A 25533-nucleotide genomic window follows, 5' to 3' on the forward strand; every position below is an offset into this window, starting at 1 on the left:
TAGTTGAGTCCTTTAAACTAACCTCGATGGCGAGCTCGACTGGCCGTGGACGACGTGTTATCTCCAGACAAGAGCTCGTTCGGCGTGCCTTTATCTGCCGGAGAGTGCTAGGACAACGTATAAGGCCGTATCCAATGGTGATCGAGCCATGGGGCCTCCCGTTGCCAGCTATCATCACCAGCTCTGGATCAATAGGTCCCTCGCTCGGGTTAAAGTCCTCCCCTTTCCTCGCCTTCCTGTGATATCTGTACTTCACGAGCTTGTGGTGGGAGGAGATGTTGGTGAAGTTTTCTGGATGCTCGAGGTCAGACTCAGAGAATGCCTTGACCTTCTTGTACGAGGTAGTATGGGCCATCGCATACAGGTCGTACATCTGTGGCACCTCCGTCTTATTGTGACGCGCCTAAAAGAGAGAGAGAGGAAAATTATATTAGTAAAGGGCTCAAGATAGCACTAAGAATGAATTGCACGAGGCATGAAGCAAAACCACATACCCATTTCTCGCCAAATTGGATTAAGTTGACGCTCCCTTGATGGTGTGGCCGCCAACCATTTTGCCACACCTCTCCTTGGCGTTGTTGTGGCTGGCCTCCCACGTTTTGGAGCACCACTGGTCCACCAAGGCCTCCCAACAATCCATCTTATCCACACACCATCTCGGGGGCACCTAAGTTAATAAAGAGAAATTTGAGCGCGTAAGAACCAAATCAAGGAAACTAACTACAAAGCCTTAATAATATGTAATTACCTTCATGTAATGCTCCTTCTCCATCTTAGCATCACGGCACTTCGCCTTGTCAATCCTAATACGCCGCGTGGCATAGTAGTCTCGAACAGCCAGCACCAGAGCCTTGTGCCGAAAGTTTTGAAGTAGGCGGCGACATTCGGTTTCGATAACCTTTGCCGCGTCCTCCTCGTATCCCTCCTCACACCTGTAGTAGGTATGCAAACGAGACAACACCGATTAGTACAATAAATAGCTATGGTTGATTTATAATTGTGTGAAGGAGAAATTACCCAGAACTTTCGGATCACCATGTCCACCCTCGTGTCGCACAAAACACCGTCGATCTCCACCTCTGGCGGGGCCGGGGCACCCAAGTAGTGCTCCCAGGTCATTCCTACCTCTCGCTCCCGACCGGGCAACGTAACAAACCCTGGGAAGTTTTTACGGCAAAGCACACCAAGGACGTTGTTGGGCTTGTGGACACCCTGGGCAACAATCCAACCCCTACAGTATGACAAATTAAAGCCAAAAAATTAGATATTTGAGAAAACACGAAGGCAAAAGGTTAAATAAGAGTAAATTAACTTACTTGTCCCCATTTGGCCTAATCGACCACCTCTGCTCGGGGGTCGCCAGCACGAGTGGGAGCCCCGAACTACCACGCTGGTAGACGGTAGCCCCCTCACCCAGCTCCTCGTTGCTACCAGCATGGCCACTTGGCTCAGCCCAGGTATCCCACTAGGTCTCTTGGGACGTACCCTCATCCCTACTTTGCTACGGAGTCGCCTGGAATGAAGCCTCTGGGACACGAGTCTCATGGGTCGAAGGCTCGTCGACCTGAGGCTCATCGACCCGAGGCTCGTGGGTTGAAGGCTCGTCGACCCGAGAATCCACCCTAGAAGTCCTCTGCTCAGGTGAATCAGCTTGGGGTGGTGGCGGAGACCGTGTAGTCGCCACCTCAGAAGGCGTGGCAGCCACCGCCCTACCTCTCCCGCGGCCACGTGTACCTTTAGTACAACATAAATACTAACATGAGTAATAAAATGTATATAAATACCAATATGCATACAACATGAGTACAACATAAATACCAACATGAATACAACGTGTACCTTTAGTACCTCTCGGCTTCGCGGGGGGTCGACCTCCTCTCACGGGGGCGCTCCTTGCAGAGTAGAGAGCAATGCACTCCGAAGAGGCGAGCCAGGAATGGAAGTACCCATCCCATCACCCGCCGACGAAGAAGGAGCCGCGGAGTGCTTTCGACCCTTTCCCACCATCTTTCAACACCTGTCATGACAAAGAGTAAATGAAATTAGTACAACATAAATACCAACATGAGTAATAAAATGTATATAATTTAAGTGTATCATCGTCATAAATACCAACATGACTAATAAAAATTGAATACCTAACATGAACTCAACATTTATATATAGTATAATAGTTGAATACCTGACATGAACTAATAACAACCGTGCTCGTCTATATATGCTTTGGGGTCAATAAATGCATCATGATCATCACTATCATCAATAAATGCATAATCATCATCACTATCACGAAGAACATGTGGAAGGCCACCATTATATAATCAGTCAAGAAGTGACAGGTCATCCGCAGCAGTAACCTCTTCTTCTTCCATCTCTTCCTGTTTGGGCTCAGGGGTTAAGACGGATTCACTGTCGCTGTCTACTTCAATGTTCTGGGGTGAAGTAGAGCGGTTCTTGAAACGTTTCTTGGACATACATGTTTCTTGGAAGAATTCTCCTTCATATGTGTCTGGGTTAATGTGAGGTTCGTAATCCTCTTCATCGAGGGTAGGTGATCTAAAATGTGGTGGCACTTCATAAACGACATCCCAACCTTTGAGATTTGGATCAGTTTGGCAGACCCACGGTAGATAGAAAACTTGTGTCGCGTGTTGAGCCGTAATATAGACATCGGGAACATCTAAGTGGGTGTTTTGGTTGATTTCGACTAGTCCTATATGTTCATGAGTCCTTCTAGTCTCCCTCGGCTCAAACCAATAACATTTGAAGACTACGACGGTCGGTGGGTTTTCACCATAGAATAGAAGTTCATAAATTGCTTCAACTCTTCCATAATACTCGGTGTCTCCTTCGCCGATAGCAGAGACAGAACAATTTGAATTCTTTAGGTCGGGCATAGATAGATCTTTGCCAAAGGTATGAAAGTGATACCCGTTGATGTTGTATTTGTCAAATGAACAGACCTTATAGTCAAAACCATTAGCGACTTGTCTCAACTCGGCGTCCATAGACTCTGCATCAGCCTACAAGTTTAATACGAAAGAATGGATGCATTAGCCGCAAATTAGACCAAGAAATCAAATGTGACCTTAATGGTAATTAATTACCCTTTGTTTAAACCAAGAGATGAAACCGGGATAGTCGCCTCCATGCTTTGCGTGAAGCTCATACTCTTCGACGGAATCCTTTTCGATGACCGCTCCATCCGAGAATTCGACGACGTATCGACTATATCAAATATGCAGTAATAAGAGTAGTTCATAGCAATTAGAAGTTGCGGAACAATAAATTACCGAGAACTTACTCGATGTACTGCCCCACTTCTGTTAGGTTGGTGAAGATATACAAAGAAATGGTCCGCCTTTCTTCGACATCCAACGATTTCCCTTTCGAAGCACCGGATGGTGCGAGCTTACCTTTGAATAGGCTGAGGTTGGATCGAACCTTTTTTGGATCGCCATCATTGTACCGAGGCTTCGGGTTATGCAAATGATGATTTTTGGCTTCGTTTAGTGCTGTCACGAAGTTTGCCACCTCCTTAGTAATGAATGCCTCGGCCATCGATGCTTCAATTCTACGTTTATTTTTACACTTATCTCGAAGCGTCTTCTGCATCCTCTCAGTTGAGTAGCACCATCGATTTTGAACGGGCCCCCCATTCTTGCCTCGACCGGGAGATGTAAAATCAAATGTTGCATTGGATTAAAGAAGCCCAGTGGAAAGATCTTTTCTAATTTGCAGATCAACTCCGGCGCCAACTCTTCCATTTAATCCAGCACGCCAGGCGATAGTTCTTTCGCACAAAGAGAACGGAAGAAATAGCTCAGCTCTGCCAGTACTAGCCATTCATCCTCAGGGATAAAGCCATGCAACATCACCGGCATTACCCGCTCAATCCATATGTGCCAATCATGACTCTTGAGCCCAAATATTTTCAATTTCTCAAGACTCGCTCCCCTCTTTAGATTCGCAGCATACCCATCGGGGAACATCAACCGCATTTTCACCCACAATAGCATTTCCCTCATAGCTGGCCTTTCAAGATTGAACCATGCCTTTGGCTTTGCTATGCTTTGCTTTCCTTTCCGTTGTCGCAAGTTTTGCAACGGTCTATCACATAGAGCCTCCAGGTCGATTCTAGCCTTAGGATTATCTTTTGACTTCCCCTATATGCCGAACAATGTACCAAAAATGGCCTCCGCAATATTCTTTTCAGTGTGCATCACGTCAATGTTGTGTGGGCAAAGGAGGTCTTTGAAGTAAGGCAGATCCCATAAGCATGACTTGTGAGTCCAGGCGTGTTCTGTATTATACCCTTTGAAGTATCCTGGACGCAAAGGATCAGGCTCGAGAGCGTTTAACTAATCAAGGTTCTGTTGGCCTGTCAACGCAGCTGGTGCAGTGTTATTGACAACTCTACCTTCGATGAAATTCTTCTTGTCTTTTCTGAACTTATGGTTAGGATCCAGGAATTGTCTATGCATGTCGAAGCAAGAATACTTGCGACCAGCCTGCAGCCAACGGAACTGAAGAGTTGCCTTGCATGCGTCGAGTACATGTACCTTCCATGCACACACCAGCCAGCGAATAGCGCAAACGCTGGATAATCATGCGTTGAGTACATGTACCACACAAGCATTTTTAAATTTGTTTTGGTAGCCATGTCGTAGGTCTTGATCCCATTATCCAAGGCTTCTTGCAACTCATCCTTAAGCGGCTGCATGTACACATTCATATTCTTCCCCGGATAGTTGGGCCCTGGAATTATCAACGTCAGGAAAATGTTCTTTCTTTTCATAATCTCTCCGGGTGGCAAATTTAGTGGAATGACAAATATAGGCCAACAACTGTATTGTGCTGCCGTCATACCATACACATTGAACCCATCCGTGCTGATGGCAACTCTAGGTCGCCTTGGATCTTCCGATTTATCCTTATGTAATGCATTGAAGTGCCTCCACCCAAAACCATCTGAAGTGTGTACCAGCATCTTGTTCCCATCTGCATCTAGTTCGGTTCTTTTGTCCAATTTGTGCCATGTCATATGTCTGGCCGTCTCTTCGACCATGAAAACACGTTGAAGTCTTGGTATGATTGGCAGATACCGAAGAACACTAATGGGGATTTTGGTTTGATTCTTCTCACCCATGCTGTTGTCTACCATAATATACGTGGAAGAATTGCAAATGGGGCAATAGTTCAAGGACGCATACTCAAGCCTAAATAAGGCACATCCATTCTCACAGGCATGTATCTTCTCATAGGGCATCTTAAGTACACGGAGGATTTTCTCTGACTGGTACAGTTTTGCAGGCAGTACATGGCCTTTGGGTAGAAAGCGTCCAAATATCGTCATCATCGCATCGTAGCATTCTCTGCCTAGGTTGAATTGAGCCTTCAGAGCCATTACTTGCGCGATGGCATCCAGCTGACAAAGCTCAGTCTGCTCGTGGAGAGCACGTTTTGAAGACTCCAACATTTCATAGAAGGCCTTTGCAGATTCCTCCATCTCATCGTCCGAATCCGAGCATCATCAAAGTCTTGCACCACGTCTTCAATCCCGGTACCATGCTCGTCGGTGCAACGACGAAGCACCTCAGCTCTGGCACGTTGGTCAGACTCACCATGAAAAGTCCACATAGTATAATTAGGTATAAAACCCCACTTCTGCAGGTGTTTACCCATTTCAAACTCTGTCTGCTTTTTCCAGTTGTCGCAGTTGGGACAGGGGCACCATGTTTTTTGCTGCCCATTTGCAAATGCGGCTCTCACAAACCCCCTGGTTTTTGTTAACCATTCATGGGTCATGTCTTTCTGACTAGGGTGACCAGTGTACATCCAAGCACGATCACTCATGTTGCCTAGCTACCTATGGGGGCACAAGAAATAAATATATAATTCATCATCTATATTCGTACGCTAATCAAGTTTGTCAGTTTTATTACGTCCATGCAACCTACACGCTAATAGGTAAAGATAGGTTCTAATCCCACCCGAGTATGGGTAGATTGGGTTTGTTTTCCGATGCTCTGCTCCAGATGCGACGTAGAATTTCGGCAGCACTTCCCCGCTGTTCTCCTGATACACGTCTCGACAATAAGCAGAGAGGATTTGTACCCAGAGAACAACATGGGAGGCACTGACGAAATTCCGCATCGGATCCGAAGCACAGCATACGGGAAAACAAACTCAATCTACACATACTCGGGCTGTCCATGGATAATGTTGGACAATTCAAAAGGATGGCGGTTATAAATATGCAAAGAAATGCATATTTATAGATGTCGCCCTTTCAAACGGGAGACGCATACTGGTCACACATACTCATGATTGAAGAAACCTATAGCTAGCAAGTTTCATCGGCACGAAGACCGGAACATATCAAATTAAGGGGTAGGAGGAGAAGTTATTTGTGCTCACCAACAAACGCATGGGCGGAGCTCGTACAACGCACGTGGAGGTCATCGAACAACTGCACATTGAAATTCACACGATCAACACAAATATGATGTTTTTATAATTAACATAATCGGAAAATATGTCGCCTAACTCATAATTTACAAAACTATGACCCCCGTCGGCTTAGTGGCGTCGATGGTCGATGGTGTCGGGTGTCGGTCGCGTCGATGGTCGGTGGTGTCGGGTGTCGGTGGCGTCGGGGGTCGAGGTCAGTGTCGTCGGGGGTCAAGGGTCACTGGCGTCAGGGGTTGGGGTCTTTTCGGTCAACCAGAGGCTGAAGAGGTGTCGGGGGTCAGGGTTGTGGGTCAGGGGTAGGGGGTCGGGGGTCGAAGGTCAGTGGCGTTGTGGGTCGGGGGTCTGGGGGCGAGGGTCAGTGGCGTCAGGAGTCGAGGGTCAGTGGCGTCGGGCGTCGGGGGTTGGGGGTCGAGGGTCAGTGGCGTCTGGAGTCGAGGGTCAATGGCGTCGGGCGTCGGAGGTCGGCGGTTAGTGGAGTCGGGGGTTGGGAGTCGGGGGTCGGGGGTCGACGGTCAGTGGTGTCGGGCATTGGGGGTCGGGAGTCGGGTGTCAGTGGCGTCGGAGGTTGGGGGTCGAGGGTGAGGGATTGGTGGCGTCGGTCGTCGTGGGTCGGGGATCGGGCGTCGGGGTCCTCTTCTTTCTTCTTCTCCTCTCTCCTCTTTTTCTTCTTCTTCTTCTTCTTCTTCTTCTTCTTCTTGATCATCTTATTCTTCTTCTTCTTCTTCTTTTTTCTTCTCCTCCTCCTCCTCCTCTTCTTCTTCTTCTTCTTCTTCTTCTTTCTTTTATCTTTCTCCTCCTCTCCTCTTTCTTCTTCTTCTTCTTCTTCTTCTTCTTCTTCTTCTTCTTCTTCTTCTTTCTTCTTCTAGTTTATTATTCTCTTATTTTCTTCTAAGTTTTTTTCTATCTATTTTTTTTCTTTTCTATCTACTTTTTCTACTTAATAAACTAACTATCTAATTTAACCTAAAAACAGAAAAAAACGAACTATCCAATTTAACAGAAAAAACACAAAATAAACTAACTATCTAAATTAACTATCTAATTTAAAAGAAAAAACTAGAAATAAAGCGAAAAAGAAGAAAAAAACCTTACCTGCGCAGGGGCAGTGGGCGGCCGGGGCAGAGGGCAGTGGGAGGAGGGGAGGGCGAGCTCCGGCCCAGGGCGGCGGGGAGGAGGTGCGGGGGGAGGAGGGGAGGGCGAGCTCCGGCCGCGCGGTAGTGGTGGGCCGGAGCGGCTCTGGTGGTGGCGGCGGCGGCACTCGGGTGGGCAGGGCGCAGGGAGGAGGGGCACGGGAAGGAGGGGCGCGTGGAGGACCGGCACGGGGAGGAGTTGCGCGGGGAGGAGGAGAGGGCGAGCTTCGGCCGCGCGGTGGTGGTGGCGGCGGCACTGGGGTGGGCAGGGCGCGAGGAGGAGGGGCGCGGGAAGGTGGGGCGCGGGGAGGAGGGGCACGGCGAGCTCCGGTGGTGGTGACGGCGACGTTGGAGTGGGAAAGGGGCGCGTGCGAGAGGCAGGAGGTCGAGGGGAGCGGCTGGGGTGGAGTGTGCCGTTAGGGGAGCGGGGGGTGGGGGCTGGGCGCTGTTAGGGGGAGCTCCCCTTTGCCGTCTGCAAAGGGTGGGAGGCAGACGGCAAAGGGGTGGGTGGGGTGGGGCGGGAGTTGGCCGTTAGGGTGGCGCCCCTTTGACGTCCGCATGCTCTTTGCCGTCTGCCTGTAGGGCCTTTGCCATGCGTCAGCAGACGGCAAAGAGGTGGCAGACGACAAATAAAACCTTTGCCATCAACAACGTCTTTGCCGTCTGCTTTGTACCAATTGACGGCAAAGAGGATCTTTGCCATGCGTCAGCAGACGACAAAGGCACGACAGACGACAAATTTATCAATTCCAGCAGTGAGAATGGTGCTAACTACTTCGCTAGTGGTGGCAATGTATATGAGTAAGGGCACCTGGCTGCTCGGAGCAGCTAACACAGGCTGGGTGGATAGCAAAGCCTTGAGCTGGTCGAAAGCAACTTGTCGTTCGTTTGTCTACTCGAATCTGCCTTTTCACTAAATCTTGAGATGAAGCGGCTCAGGGCTATGAGGCAACCCGTAAGCCTCTGCACATCATGGATGCGCTCTGCGTCTCATTTGGAATATGGTGCCGATTTTATCAGGGTTGGCATCAATACCTCATTCGGAAACGAGGAAACCGAGTAACTTACCGACCGACACCAGAAAGTGCACTTGGACGGATTAAGCTTGATCCCGAAGTGCCAGAGGTTCACGAAGGATTCGGCAAGGTCGGTTAGGAGGTCGGAACCTTTCCTGGACATGACCATGATGTCATCCATGTAGGCTTCAATGTTACGACTGATCTGTTCCTGCACACATTTCTGGATCATATGCTGAAAAGTAGCCCCAACATTTTTTAGGCCGAATGGCATGGTGATGTAGCAAAAACACCCGAATGGGGTGATGAAAGCCATTTTTATTTCATGAGGTCCATACATTCAGATCTGGCGGTCCCTAGAGTACGCATCTAGGAACAACACATGTTCACATCCAGCAATTCAATATAAGATATGATCTATTTGAGGTAAAGGGAAATTCTCTTTCGGGCAAGCCCGATTGAGGTGCTTGAAGTCAATACACATTCAAACTAAATTGTTCTTTTTGGGCACCATGACCACGTTCGGCAACCACTTGGAGTGGTAATCCTCGCAGATGAACTCGGCACCTAGGAGCTGAGTAATCTCCTCACCAATTGCCTTGCGCTCTCCATAGAGGAGTAGTGCAAGTGCTCCTTGACGGGCTTGACTTTGGAGTCCACCCAGACGTGGTGCTCAGCCAGTTCCGTGGGAACACCCGACATGTCAGAAGGCTTCAATGCGAAGGTGTCCCAGTTCTCGCGGAGGAACTGGATGAGCTCGGCTTCCTATTTTTTGCTGAATGAAGTGGAGAAGTTTGTCCTGGAGGCACTCGGGTTGGTAGGGTGGATGTGAACCTGCTTGGTCTAACCGGCCAATTAAAAGGCAGGCTCAGTAGCTCGCCGTTTTGACCTAAGCAAGTCAGCAGTGTACACCGCCTTCTTGTATCCTTCGAGCTCGGTCGCCAATACTTGCTCGTTGGTTATCCGAGAATCCTGCTGAAGGCATTCTTCAGCAATCTTCCGATTTCCAATCACTGTAATCACGCCTTTCGGTCGAGGCATCTTAAGTTTAAGATACACCTAACATGGTCGGGCCATGAAACATGCGTAGGCAGGCCTACTCAGGATGGCGTGATAGGCGCTTTTGAAGTCGACGACCTCAAAGGTCAGTCTTTCCTTTGTGTAATTCTTCTCATTGCCGAATACGACATTCGAGGTGATCGGACTGAGTGATTCGGCCTTCTTCTCGGGGATGACCCCGTGAAACTGCATGTTAGTTTTTCTCAATTGGGACAATGGTATGTCCATCGTCGTGAGCATGTCAACATAGATGATGTTGAGGCCGCTGTCGTCTTCCATGAGGAACCTTCGCAGTCGGACCACGTTGACGACCGGATCGATGACCAACGCCTGCCTCCCAGGGTTAGAAATGTTGGCCGGGTGGTCCGAGTGGTCGAACATGATGGGCGTCTTTCTCCAATCGAGGCACTTTGTGGTAACTGGAGCTACCATGTTTACCTCCTGAATGATGACTTTCCATTGGCTCTTGCTCTCGACATCGGCGATGATCATGAGAACTTTCTCTATGATCGGATACCCGGGGGTAACCTCTTAATCGTCCTCATCACTTTTATCCCTAGAGGGTTCTCCGCCTATGCGTTGATTCTAACTACCAAAATTCACATATATTTAAAAAAAATCTCTAAATTTTTATCGCGTTTGGAGTCCATGTGATATGGATTTCCAGTGAAACAAAAAATAGAAAAAAATAGGAACTAGCACTCGGCACTGGATAAGTAAGTTAACCCCAAAAAATAATATAAAATGTTGCCAAAAGTATATGAAAGTTGCAAAATATTGACATGAATACTTCATAAGTTATCGATACGTTGAAGACGTATCAGCATACAAAAGCTTAATTCCTCCTCATCCTCAAGTAGATAAATGATAAAATAAATAATTTATGAAGTATGAATGCTAGAATAGTATACAAGTTTGATCAATGTTACTTCCAATCACTTTTTCTAGCATCACAAAACAACAACTCTTTTCTCATAGAACTTCTCATGATCAAGTAACAAGCTATTCACATGTTAAAGTTTAGACAATAAACTTTCTTGAAAACTATGTTTTCAGTCATCTAACAATTACAATTCATCTTATTTTTTGGAAGGGTCTATGTAAGAGCATAGATTTAGCAAATTCCACAGTCAACTATCATTTAGTCTTCCATGATTGCTGACACTCAAGGCATATTCTTAGAACAAGAAGTTTCAAGTAAACACATAGGAAGATAGGGGCTTAATGTTCTGCCTCCCAACTTATTTATCTCATGGATAATGTCAATAATAATGATTCATGATCACCTATATCCAACTAGATATATGTGCCTAGATTTTTCCCCACCACATGGTGCTTGCCAACTAAAGAATAGATAGATTGGAATAGGGATGAGCATTATTGAGTCTTGCATAAAAATAGAAACAGAAAAGTAAAAGATACCTCTTTCGTAGAGGGAAGCAGAAGTTGTTGTGCGCTTTTTAATTTTGGATATGCAATCTCTTAATGAAAAGGAACGTCAATTTATATTGCACCTTGTGATAGAAAACTTTATTACGCAGTCTGTTGCTTTTATTTCTTTGCCATCACAAGATCGTACAAAGCTTATTTTCCCTTACAATAAAAGATCATACATGTTTAGGAGCAACTTTTATTGCCTTGTGCACCTATAACAACTTACTTGAAGGATCGTATTCAATCCATAGGTAGGTATGATGGACTCTCATGGCAAGAAACTGGGTTTAAGGGTTATAGATGCACAAGTAGTATCTCTACTTAGTGTGAATATTGGGGCTAGCAAAAGATCCTAAGAAATCTACACATGTCATAGGATCCATGACAATATAACTACTATGTGGATATAAGAAAGCATTACCTTTACGTTGTCTTCATTGTCCAACGTCAACTACTTGCTCAAGTTTGAAAATACTTAATGGGGGCTCACAATCATAGAAGATGTACAAGATAGTATATTTATATGTGAGATCTCTCTTCCTTCAATATTATTTCATGAATTGTTAGAGTGACCACTGCTATTTTTGTTAACCTCAAATAAATTTTATGGCTTATACCCTTAGTATGTGAAGTCACTACTCCCCATGGGACAAGAATATGAATCATATATAATTTCACATTTTATGACATTCAATTGATTCAACATTTTCTCCTAGGATATAAGTGAAGCACAAGAGTGATCACCAAACTACTATAAAAAAGATAAAAGTGAAGTTCATAGAGCTTTATTTAATGAATATAGATGGACCAATAGTTAAGCTCAAAATATATAATTGAAGCACACGAAGCATGCTATAAAGTCATACTCAAAAGATTTAAGTGAAGTACATGAAGCATTCTATAAAGTCATACTCAAAAGATTTAAGTGAAGCGCATGAAGCATTCTATAAATAAGCCCAGGATTATATTCTACCAGCATGGTGAGTAAAATAAAAGGGAATAGTAACCACAAAATATTCTCCAAGAATAGCACAAGTGAACGAATGAAAACTTACGATCAACATTGGCTAACCGATAATTGTTGACAGAGAGAGGTGGGATGTGTAGCATCCCCAAGCTTAGATTCTTGAAACATCTTGTAATATTAACTTCGGGTGCCTTGGGCATACCCAATATTGATATTTTTTATCTCGTTCAATCCTCTCATATCCTGGTTTCATCTGTGTCTCAAAAAATTCATCCCACAAAACTGGAAAAGAACTTGTGAGATAGGTTCGTACACATAAGAATAAATCTACACTTCATGTACTGCCAAGACAAGTTGAATATTAGTTTTCAAACATTAGGTACTCTATAATATCATTTCCGAAATTTATATCTACCAATATAAGCTATGGAAACACTAGGATAAGTTGATAACAAAACTATATCAACAATCTGTCTAAACAGGACAGTCTGTAGCAATTTATTTAAACAGTTTATTTCTGTACCTCTAAAAATTCTGAAACTTTAGGACAAGCTAAATAATTTGTACGAGAGTACTTTATAAAAGTTCCATAAACTTTACACGTTCGAGTAAAATATGATAATTCAAATACTACAACAAAACTTTTTGTTTTTATACAGCACACCTCACACTTGCAATTCAAGCACTCTAAAGATAATTCTTGGAACCTTTTATTGAGGTATAATATTATAAGTAAAATAAATAAAATACTAAAAAAAATAAAATGACGCTTCATGAAAAACACATATTATGTGACGAATAAAAATTTAGCTCCAAGTATGATATATCAATAGTGTTGAAGATGAAAGACGGGATGCATTCTCGGCATCCCCAAGCTTAGATGGTTGAGTCTTCCTTGGATATTACCATGGGGATTCCTTGTGCATCCCCAAGATTAGTTTCTTGATGCTCGTTATTCTCCTCATGTTGGTATCTCACCCAAAACTTGAAAACTTCAATCACACAAAACATAACAGAAACCTCGTGAGATCCGTTAACATAATAGGCAAATCATAAACTTTAGGTACTGTTATAAATTTATTAATATTTAATTTTTGCATAAGGTAGTGTATTCTAACTTCTCCATGGATTATACACCCTGATACAGTCGATGGAATCATCAAAACAAGCAAACTATGCAAGCAAAAAACAGAATCCTTCCAAAACAGAACAGTCTGTAATGATCAGCACAAATACCAAACTTCTGTAACTCAACAAATTGAGAACAATTAGTAAGTCCTGGGTAATTTTTATATTAATATTGTGTAAAGAATTCATATCAAAAATAAATTCTGGCAAAATCACAGAAATTATGTAGTAGACGTTAAAGTTTTTGTTTTTGCACCGTATCAATTCTACTTATCATCCAAATCATCCCAAAGGATTTACTTAGCACATTACTGAATTATAAGACACAAAACATGATTAATACAGTAGATTAAAAATGTTAAAACACAAAAAAAGAAAATATAAGTGTTGGTTTGTCTCCCAACAAGCGCTTTTTTAAGCCTTTTAGCTAGGCATGATAATCTCAATGATGCCAACATAAGGATAGTTTATGAAATATGCAAAAGATCATCATGAATATTATGATAAGAAAATTATTTTTATGGTACAGTGGTATAAACAAGGGGATAATTATTTTTATGAGAAATTTCCATGAAAAAATCTACATTGTTTCCATGAGCATGAACACAAGTGTTCAAGGTCGACCATCATTTCTTCAACACATAACTTTCCAATCGCTTCTCTTTTAAGAGGCAAGTAAAAAAATAAAAAGTTTCAACCTTTTTTTCATTTGTTTAAACCACAACTAAATAAAGAAAACAAGAAAACAGGAAAAAAACAAAAACAAGATTTGTCGGATCTCGGGCTCCGCAAAACCCTAAAGATTCGAACTCCGGGGCGTGTACGAAGATCTCTCGCTGCTCGCCTCACCTAGCTCGCTACTCGCAGGGGATGGCGGAGAACTCACTCGATGGCGATGAAGATACAGAACACGACAGTTTACCCAGGTTCAGGCCACTGAGAAGTGTAATACCCTGCTCCAGCTTTGGTGGATTTCCTCTCGTGGAGGTTGGTGGATGCACTAGTACAGTGTTCGAGGGCCTCCGAAGGCTGGGTGGCCTTTGTGTGGTGTCGGTGAGAGAATGAATGGATTTCATATCCCCTACGAAATAACCTACTCTCTATGTATAGTGTTGGCCCCGGTCCTCTTCCCCTATCGCAAGGGCGGGAAGGGATCCTACAATGGCCAATTTTTAAGAGGAACACGGGGAATATGCTCCCCTGCCCAAAGGTGGTCTTCGCCTACAAAGTGGACGTCAAAGCTGCAGGGACATGTCCAGGGATGACGTCCGTCCTGCTGGCGGGCGGTAATGGCGTTGTTGCACCAGAACTGAAACCTTTGTAAGATGCCTTGGGAACCCACGTACGTCCTTGCCCCTTTGCACTAAAGGGGAAACTGCTCCGTCCTGCTGTCCGCTGCTTGCATGTCCTTCCTCCGCGTCATTCTTGACTCCTGAAGTCAGGTCTCGCCTCGGAATATTTGCCGCTCCGGAGGGGTCCTGAGGAGGCCCCGTGCGGGTCTTCGTACTGCTCCTCCTCGTGAGGCTCGGACCCTTGCAAGGGCCTTGCCTTGAGTGGTGCCATGGCCGGTTGTGTTTGCTTGATGAAGTGGGCCAACACTGAGCCATAGGCAGGCAGGTCTGGGTACCCCCACTCCCAGAATGCTGACAGTAGCCCCCGGGCCCAAGGCGTTCCCGGGATGGCTTCTCGGCGAAGCCTTGAGTGCGGCCTGAGGCGTCGTGGGCCCTAAATGCATGTGGGCCAGGTCTGCCGTGCGTCACGCAGTTGATGTTGGGTCTCCCTTGCCTTCTGTCTCCACTCGAGCCATTAGGAGCTTGACCCGTTGCGTTGGTCCATTATTGCTTTCCTTTCTCCCGCACTCGCTCTTCCACCTCGGTCTCCAACTCCAACCCACGTCTTCGAGATCCAGCACCGCGCTGCTCCCTTCTCAGTTCAGCTATGGCGCCCTTCCTGGAGCTGGAGATGCAAGGTCCTGCCCTAGCTCCTCCGCTCCTGGAGTGCACCCTCTCCAAGGATGCGGATCTTGCCCCTATGCTCCCATGGACAGCAGCTGAGTCCATTGAGCATGGGCGGAACCTAATCTGGCCTGGCGCCGTAGCGAAGCGGGCCGCATCGAAGGCGGTATACCTCTTCTTCCTTCATAGCATCTTTGCCGGGGTGGTGCCGCTTTTCTCCTCGTTCTTCACCACCATCCTAAATCACTACGGGATCTAGGCCCTTCACCTCCAGCCCAACTCCATCTTGCTTTTGTCTGTCTTCGCTTTCTACTGCAAGGCCTTCATGGGCGTGCGGCCTTCGGTAGCCCTCTTCCGCCATTTCTTCTGTTTGCGTCTGCACAACAACGCCCATTTGTCGGCGTGCGTGTCCTTCGGAGCGGCCCAGAGCGGCAATTTGCTACTGAAGGCCAGGAAGAAGGTGGAAAACTTCAGGCACCGTTGGGTTCTCATGAGCCTCAAGGATGCCAACCCTCGGCTCGAGGAGCCGAAGGGCCTGCCGGGGAATACTTCTGCGTGGAGCTCGACGAACCTCTCCGACCCTCGGGTCGCGCCCATCCTGGAGCGCTTCTCCCGCGATATCAGCGCCAAGAGGCTGACTGGGGGGATGATAGTGAAGGAATTCTTGGCGCAGCACCTGGTGCCCCTTCAGGCCCATTCCAGGCCCGTTTGGGACTTCCAGATCGGCGACGACAAGCTCAGGCTCTGGTCCCAGGACCTTCCAACTAAGGAGCTAAACAGGGTCATGGCAACCCTGCTGGGCGGTGACCCTGGTGACCTACCCGAGGCTCTGGTTCTGATGTACCGTCTCGACGACCGAGCCAACCTGATCTCCATGCTGCCTGTCTTGGATGAGCAGGGGCTCATCCTGGCCCAGGGCTCTGATCGAGTAGAGGTGTCATCTGACGACACCTCCAGTGGGGAGGACTCAGAGAAGACCGTCGACGACTATCCGAGAAGCGCACCTCTCCCGTCACAGGCCTCCCTTTTGCGCGAGCTTGAAGATGATCATGTCGTCGGTGAAGTCTTCGCGGTGATCTCCCAGCGCCCATCCAGGATCTCCAGGGGTCCGCATCGCCCCCCCCCCCCCCCGCGCCACGCAGTCCGCATGCGTGCTCGCCTCCCGGAAGCACGGGGCTGGGTCGCCCTTGGCGCATCCTGCCTCCGTCGGCGGAAAGTCCGAGGCGTCAGGCTCACCCCCCTCCGTGGGGGGGCCTACCTCCCCTTCCGTCGCTGGGGCGGAGAGGACGAGGAGATGGGTCAACGTCGGAGACTAATTGACTCGCCTAAGCATGCCCAGCGCGTCCATTGTCTGCGCATGGCTGATTCCCTTTTTGCCTGATGTCCACGATCACTGCCGCGCCGGGGGCGAAGAAGAAGAAGGCATGCGTCAAGCCAAAGGCGACTCCTGACGCACCACCAGCCCTCCCCAACATGTCGCCGCCTGCCGTAGAAGAAGGGGAGACTCGCGAGGCGACCTCTCAGGCCTTGGTCGCCGAGCCCTCCGAGCCCCACAAGCGTCCTGAGGCGGTCGCGGCGGGATCGTTGCCCGAGGGGCAGGCCCACAACAGCACTTGAGGCTCCTCATGAGGAGAGCCAGAGGACTTTGATATACGCCCAGGGCGTCCTGAACAAGGCCTTCGCCGCCCTGGGCAAGGTCGCGGTCGCGATGGCGGAAGGCGAGAAGGAGGTCGCGATGGGGAAGCCGAATCCGCTCGAGCCGCACATGTGAAGGCGATGAAGGAAGCCGCAACGGCTGCCACACGCTGCGAAGAGGCGGAGTCTTGCCTGAAGGCCTTCCAAGAAGAACAAGCCGAGCAAGCCGATCGGCTTCGCCTCCGGGAGGAAGAACTCGCTCAAGAGGAACAGTTGTCCTAGGAAGAAACTCGCCTTGGCGCGAAGCAGGCGCACTTGGACGAGCAGGAGAAGGAGATCTCCTCAAAGAAGGCCCTTCTTGATGCCAAGGAGGAATCCCTAGCTGTAGCCGAGAAGAAAAAGTCCGCGGAGCTGGTCGGCTTCCCTGACGTTGAGCTCAGGCTTCGCGTGGCGCTCCACACCCTCTGCCGCGGTGGGTTTGACGAGCCTTTGGCCACCCTGGAGGATGGCTTCGTCGGGCTTGCGGTGGAGCTTGCCGTGGCATTGGAGGACATCGTCATCCAGGTGGACGAGGTCTTGGATAGTGAATGTCGCGACCTCTTTTCCGAGGCCACGACACACGTCTTCAGTCACCTTCTTCTTCATGAGCTGGTGTTTGACTTCGACTTCGTGATCCTGCCAGTCCCTACTGAGGCCCGCGAAAGCAGTGCGGAGGCGGTGAGGGGCCCCGTGGAGACGTTGGTGAAGAGGTTCGCTCGCGTCACAGTTTCCCCATCTCCGGATGCTGCTAAAGCCGACGGCGGGGAAGACGAGCCACTGACACTGACGACAAGCCCCCTGAAGATGGAGCGACCGACGGCGGCAGTTCTTCCTGATTTCTTCCCCCTGTTGTTTACCTGCAATGCACATCGTGCCTCGTGGAGGCGTCAAACTCATTTGTCTTGTCAAGAAATTGTTAAGGCTTGTAATAACTGGCTAACTGCTTGAATGTTTTTTTGCCCTGTTTCTTTCATGCTTGCTGTGATACTCTGTGTCGGCACGGCCCGCCCCACGCGTAGCTCCACCGCCAATGGACCGACCAGATACCAAGATGGCTCGAAGGGGGGAGGGTCTACGAGCACAGTTAGGCCCCTGAGTCGCGATGCTCAGGGGTCCCCCTTGACGTGAGAGCATCCCTCATGAGGGGAATGCGACAAGGATTTAGAAACTTCGGAACACCTTCAGCACTCTACGTTGGCAGGGCCCGCCCCGCGTGTACCTTCGCCGCGGTTGGACCGCCTGGATACCAGGACGGCCCAAAGGGGGAAGGGGCTACGAGCACAGTTAGGCCCGTGAGTCGCCATGCTCGGAGTCCCCTTTGACGTACGAGCGACTCCAATGTCCCTCCTAGGAAACTAACAATTTGAGACTCCCGAGCTGCTTGAGCACTCTGCGTCGACAAGGCGTGCCCCGTGCTAAAGCAACAGACAACAGCGCCAGAGATTGACACGTTGACGGAGACTGGGCTTGCGTTGGTTTTTCCTTTGAAGAGGAAAGGGTGATGCAGCACATGAGAAGTAAGTATTTCCCTCAGTTTGAGAGCCAAGGTATCAATCCAGTAGGAGAATCTCGGCAAGTCCAGAGTACCTGCGCAAACACAAAAGAGCTTGCACCTAACGCTATAAAGGGGTTGTCAATCCCTTCAAGATTGATTGCAAAGTGAGAGCTGAAGGCGGAAAGTGCAACGAAGTAAAAGAGTAAGGCTGAAAATATGATGTGAAGTAGACCTGGGGCCATAGTGTTCACTAGAGGCTTCTCTCAAAATAGCAAATATTATGGTGGGTGAACAAATTACTGTCGATCAATTGATAGAACCCCACAAAGTCATGACGATATCTAAGGCAATGATCATACATATAGGCATCACGTCCGAGACAAGTAGACCGATACATTCTGCATCTACTACTATTACTCCACACATCGACCGCTATCTAGCATGCATCTAATGTATTGAGTTCATGACGAACAGAGTAACGCCTTAAGCAAGATGACATGATGTGGAGGGATAAACTCAAACCAATGATGAAAACCCCATCTTTTTACCCTTGATGGCAACAACACGATGCGTGCCTCGCTACCCCTTCTATCACTGGGTGAGGTCACCGCACGGTATGCACCCAAAACCAAGCACTTCTCCCATTGCAAGAATCGTAGATCAAGCTGGCCAAACAAAACCCACAACTCGAAGAGAATTACAAGGATATGAAATCATGCATAAGAGAGATCAGAAGAAACTCAAATAAGATTCATAGATAATCTGATCATAAATGCACAATTCATCGGATCTTGACAGACACACCGCAAAAGAAGATTACATCGGATAGATCCCCATGAAGATCCTGGAGAACTTTGCATTGAAGATCCAAGAGAGAGAAGAAGCCATCTAGCTACTAGCTATGAACCCGTAGGTCTATGGTGAACTACTCACACATCATCGGAGAGATCATGGTGTTGATGAAGAAGCCCTCCGTATCCGAATCCCCCCTCCGGAAGGGCACCAGAACGTGCCCCAGATGGGATCTTGCGGAGACAGAAGCTTGCGGCGGCAGAAAAGTACTTTCAATGATCTCCTGATTTGTTTTGGGATTTTAGGGAATATATAGGCGGAAGAACTAGGGTAGAGGAGGCCCAGGGATTCCACAAGCCTGGGAGGCGCGGCCCCCTGGTCGCGGCTAGGGGGCTTGTGGGGTCCCTCGTGGCCCCTGCCTTGGTTCTCAAGTTCCCCGATCTCCTTCTATTTCAGAAAAAATCTTTTTGGAAGTTTCGTTCCGTTTGGACTCCGTTTAAAATCCTCCTCTGAAAAGGGTCAAAACACGGAAAAAAACAGGAACTAGCACTTGGCCCTGACTTAATAAGTTAGTCCCAAAAAAGATATAAAAGGCATACAAAACATCCAAAGTTTGACAAGATAATCTCATGAAACCATCAAAATTTATAGATACATTGGAGACGTATCAAGCATCCCTAAGCTTATCTCCTGCTCGTCCTCGAGTAGGGAAGTGATAAAGAATGAATTTTTGATGTGGAATGCTACCTAGCATAGTTGTCCTTCGTAACTTCTTTCATGTGACATGAATGTTCAGATCCGTAAGATTCAAAACAATAGTTTGCTATTGACATGAAAACAATAATACTTCAAGCAAACTAGCAAGGTAATCATGAACTTTCGAAATAACAAGGCCAAAGAAAGTTATCCCTACAAAATCATATAGTCTGGCTATGCTCTATCATCCCCACACAACTAATGTAAATCATGCACAACCCCGGTATTGGCCAAGTAATTGTTTTCGCACTCTTACTTTCTCAAACCTTTTATAACTATTACGCAATACATGAGCGTGAGCCATGGATATAGCACTATAAGTGGAATAGAGTGTGGTGGTGTTTGTGAGACAAAAAAGGAGGAGATGGTCACATTGACTAGGCATATCAAAGGGCTATGGAGATGCCCATTAATATATATCATTGTGAATGAGTAGAGATTTCCATACAAAGGATGCACTAGAGCTATAAGTATGTGAAAGCTCAAAAGGAGAACTAGTGGGTGTGCATCCAACTTGCTTGCTCACGAAGACCTAGGGCAATTTTGAGGAAGCCCATCATTGGAATATACAAGCCAAGTTATATAATAAAGATTCCCACTAGCATATGGTGGTGACGAAACGAGAGGCTCTCAATCATGAAGAACATGGTGCGATTATGAAGCACAAGTGTGGAAAAAGATAGTAGCATTGTCCCTTCTCTCTTTTTCTCTTTTTTTATTTGGGCTCTTGGGACTCTTTTTTTCTCTTCTTTATTTGGGCTCTTTGGTCTCTTTTTTTTCTCACATGGGACAATGCTCTAATGATGATCATCACACTTTTATTTACTCACAACTCAAACCTCAGAACGATGCTGACTCTATAGGAAATGCCTCCGGCAGTGTACCTGGATGTGCAACGATCTAGCTTACGATCATGCAATGGCAATATGAGAGTGACGGCATAAGTCATGAGACGGAACGGTGGGAGTTACATGGCAATATATCTCGGAATGGCTATGAAAATGCCATAGTAAGTAGGTATGGTGGCTGTTTTGAGGAAGGCATATGGTGGGTTTATGCACCGGCGAAAGTTGCGCGGCACTAGAGAGGCTAGCAATGGTGGAAGGTGAAAGTGCTGCTATACCATGGACTCACATTAGTCATGAAGAACTCACATACTTGTTGCGAATGTTTTTATTAGTAATCGAAACAAAGTGCTAAACGCATACTCCTAGAGGAAGGGTTGGTAGGTGTTAACCATCGCGCGATCCCGACCTCGACACAAAGGATGACAATCAATAGATCAATTATGCTCTGACTTCCTAACATAGCGGTTCACCATACGTGCATGTTACAGGAATCACTAACTTCAACACAAGTATTTCTATATTCACAACAACCTACTAACATAACTCTTAATATTACCAAATCCACGTCTCAAAACTAATTGAGAGGAATCAAAACTTCTCTTTCTACTCAATGCACATGAAGATGGAGGTTTTTGTATCCTCTTTGGGTACCTATCATCTTTAGGACTACTTTCATAGCATAAGCCAACTACCAAGTCACGCACCGCCGTGCTCTAAAAGATTTAAGTGAAGCACATAGAGCAAAATTATCTAGCTCAAAAGATATGAGTGAAGCACGATCATCATTCTAGTAAAATCACGATGAGTGCATGTATCTCTCTCAAAAAGGTGTGCAGCGAGGATGATTGTGACACATCAAAAAGAAAAGACTCCTACGATACAATACGCTCCAAGCAAAACACATATCATGTGGTGAATAAAAATATAGCTCCAAGTAATGTTACCGATGGATTGAAGACGAAAGAGGGGATGCCTTCCCGGGGCATCCCCAAGCTTAGGCTTTTTGGTGTCCTTGAATTTGGCTTGGGATGCCTTGGGAATCCCCAAGCTTGAGCTCTTTCCACTCTTTATCCCTTCGTCCATGAGTGCATCACCCAAAACTTGAAAACTTCACAACACAAAACTTAAACAGAAACTCGTGATATCATTAGCAAAAGAAAACAAACTACCACCTCTTTAGGTACTATAGAAATCTTGATTTCTATTTATATTGGTGTTAGATTACCGTATTCTCACTTTTCCATGGCTAGTACCCCCCGATACTATCCATAGTTTCATCAAAATAAGCAACCAACTCAACAAAAACAGAATCTGTCAAAAACAGACCAGTCTGTAGCAATCTGTATACTTAGTATACTTGTGGTACCTCAAAAATTCTGAAACATTACGACTGCCTGGGAAAAAGGCATATCAACCAGCATCAAAAAGAATCAACTCAAAAGCTCTTTCTGAATAGAAATGAAAAATAATCTCGTGAGCGAAAAGTTTCTATCTTTTTCCAGCAGGATCAAACAACCATCACCAAGACTAGTCATAAAGGTTTTGTTTGGCTCAAACACAAGAAGAAACACAAAAGACACAATCATAATAGAATTATGATGGTGTGGACGCAAAAAAACATAAATAAAAAGAAATAAATTCATTGGGTTGCCTGCCAACAAGCGCTATTGTTTAACGCCCTTAGCTAGGCATAAGGCGATAGAATCACGTATCGTCGTCTTTGGTGCTCAAACCATAAGTAGCCCTCATCATCTTAAGGTCTTCATATTTCTTACTAGATAATTCACCCCTATTTTTAGGAACAAAAACAGACTTGGTGACCTTATTGTGGGCAAAATTTGGAGTATTCTGCACAGCGGCAAAAGCGGAACCCAAGTTCGTTATAACATACTCTAGTTTGCCAATCCTAGCGGAATCATGACCTAGTTTTTCGTTAACTATGCGTTCCTTCTCCTTTAAATTTTTCAAAACCATTCCTACCTTGGATCCGTACTGAGTGATTTTATTGTGTATCATTTTATCCAAATTCTCAATAAGTTCGATCGTAGCAACTTTATTTTCAATGACGTCCAGCCTACGCATCACATGTTCCAGAGTTAAGGTAGATCCATTAACCATGAGTGGGGGTGAGCCTACCAAATTTATTACAGCTCCGTAAGAATGAACGGTATGGCTACCCAAGAAATTTCCACCTACGATGGTGTCAAGAATATACCTATTCCAAGGAGAAACACCCACATAAAAACGGCGAAGCAGGACGGTAGTAGATTGCAAATCCTATACCAAGCATCCTTTAAGTTTTCTTCCTCAACTTGTTTGAAATTGAGAACTTTGTTCTTGGGAGTATCGTTCGATGTGGTGGATCTAGCCATGAGGACAGGTAGACTATCCCACACAAACAAACAGGAAGCAAGCGAGAGAAAAAGGGCGAACGAAAAGACAAACGAAAAAGGCAAAGGAAAAAGGCAATTTTTTTTTGTAAATTCTTGTTTTTCAGAAGTGGGGGAGAGGAAAACGAGAGGCAAAAAGTAAATGCAAGAGATGAGTTTGTGACACTTACTTGGATGAGTTCTTGACTTGATCCTGCCCAACAACGGCGGCAGAAATTCTTCTGCTACGGCAACAGACAACAGTGCCAGAGATTGACACGTTGACGGAGACTGGGCTTGCGTTGGTTTTTCCATTGAAGAGGAAAGGGTGATGCAGCACAAGAGCAGTAAGTATTTCCCTCAGTTTGAGAACCAAGGTATCAATCCAGTAGGAGAATCTCGTCAAGTCTAGGGTACCTGCGCAAACACAAAAGAGCTTGCACCCAACGCTATAAAGGGGTTGTCAATCCCTTCAAGATTGATTGCAAAGTGAGATCTGAAGGCGGAAAGTGCAACAAAGTAAAAGAGTAAGGCTGAAAATATATTGTGAAGTAGACCTGGGAGCCATAGTGTTCACTAGAGGCTTCTCTCAAAATAGCAAATATTGCAGTGGGTGAACAAATTACTATCGATCAATTGATAGAACCGCGCAAAGTCATGACGATATCTAAGGCAATGATCATACATATAGGCATCACGTCCGAGACAAGTAGACCGATACTTTCTTCATCTACTACTATTACTCCACACATCGACCGCTATCCAGCATGCATCTAGTGTATTGAGTTCATGACGAACAGAGTAACGCCTTAAGCAAGATGACATGATGTAGATGGATAAACTCAAACCAATGATGAAAACCCCATCTTTTTACCCTTGATGGCAACAACATGATGCATGCCTCGCTACCCCTTTTGTCACTGGGTGAGGTCACCACACGGTATGAACCCAAAATCAAGCACTTCTCCTCTCGGGACCCCGATCCTAAGCCATAGGAATCCATCCTATAACACATCGCATCTCTTTGCGGTCTCATGCACGGTTATCCCCACGGCTGCAACCTTACCTTAGCCGGGACCGTTTGCGCCTTTTGACTCATGTATGCGATTGTGTCGCTAGCAATCCAATGTCAAAGAACCCAGATCGACATGTCTAGTCATAAACTAAAGTGGCAGTTCCGTACACGGACAGTCATACATTACCCAGCAAAGCAGGTGTCAGTCATCAACGAATGTAGACGAGTCGTAGCAAGCTACAAGGACTCCATTACATACGCGTGACATTTCCCAAAGGTACAGACACAACAGCTAAGAAGGACACATGCCGGTCAACCAATGTGTCCAGAGCAGTAGCGAACTACCATGGCTCGATGGAATCACAAAGGGGCATTCCTCCGTAAGGAGTGCTACTAAGGCATACGACTAGGTATTCGAACCCCATACATATCAAGTACAACACACGTACACATGTATACCGATATGTATAGATACATCGATGGCATCACAACATAACCGTAAACATACAAACTTTATTTAGAAGGCTCGGAAGAGCCTCATACATAATATTACACAGATAGGGGTCTCATGACCCATCATCATAATTCATACACACAAGTCTTACAAGCCAACAGATGATTTAAAACTGTCTGAGTATAGACAGATGGAAAGACAAAGGCACATGGCTTGACTATCTACAGACCCATCCTAGGGCCAGATCGTAGCTGGGATACCAGCTACTCGTCGTTGTCGATGTCTAGGTAGAACCCTCCATTAGGGTCATTAACAACCTCTGCAACAAATTATTAAGAAAACGTGAGTGCAAAAGTACTCAGCAAGACTTTAGGATAAACTATCTACTCATGCAATGTATCAACAAGGAGTTGTGGAGTTTCATGTAGAAAGCTAGCATTTGACTCTTGGCTAGACAACTTGCATTTTTAAATAGTTTTGACAACTTTGATTTCTCGTACACGAGTCCACTAACACCACAACAATATTCCATCGTGGAATCATTCCGTCTTCCTACAGAAATGTTGTCCACGACACTCACGCTTATCTTGACAATTTTATGAGTAGCCATTATAGTTATCTATGAACAACATATGTTTCCAAGTAGTCCATATCCGCGGACGCGGCTATTCAAATAGATCATAACCCTGCAGGGGTGTACTTCTTCACACATGCTCTCGCCACTTAACGCCATGTGCACGTCATGCACCTCGGCAACCTTCAACGGGAAGCCCAGCGAGGGAGTCGGCCACGACCGTTAACCACGCTAATACTTAGTCCACGTCTATCGCCTATCTGAGGGTAACCCGCACGGAAGTCCGGCCGAGGTTTCCGTCACGGCCCCAAACGATGTGCGCAGGGTCCCCAAGCCCACCATCCGGTTGCCACTTGGTACACCGTGCCACTACCTACTGCATCATAGCCCACC

This window comes from Hordeum vulgare, chromosome 6H, assembly GCF_904849725.1.
Source record: "Hordeum vulgare subsp. vulgare chromosome 6H, MorexV3_pseudomolecules_assembly, whole genome shotgun sequence".
NCBI lineage: Eukaryota > Viridiplantae > Streptophyta > Magnoliopsida > Poales > Poaceae > Hordeum > Hordeum vulgare.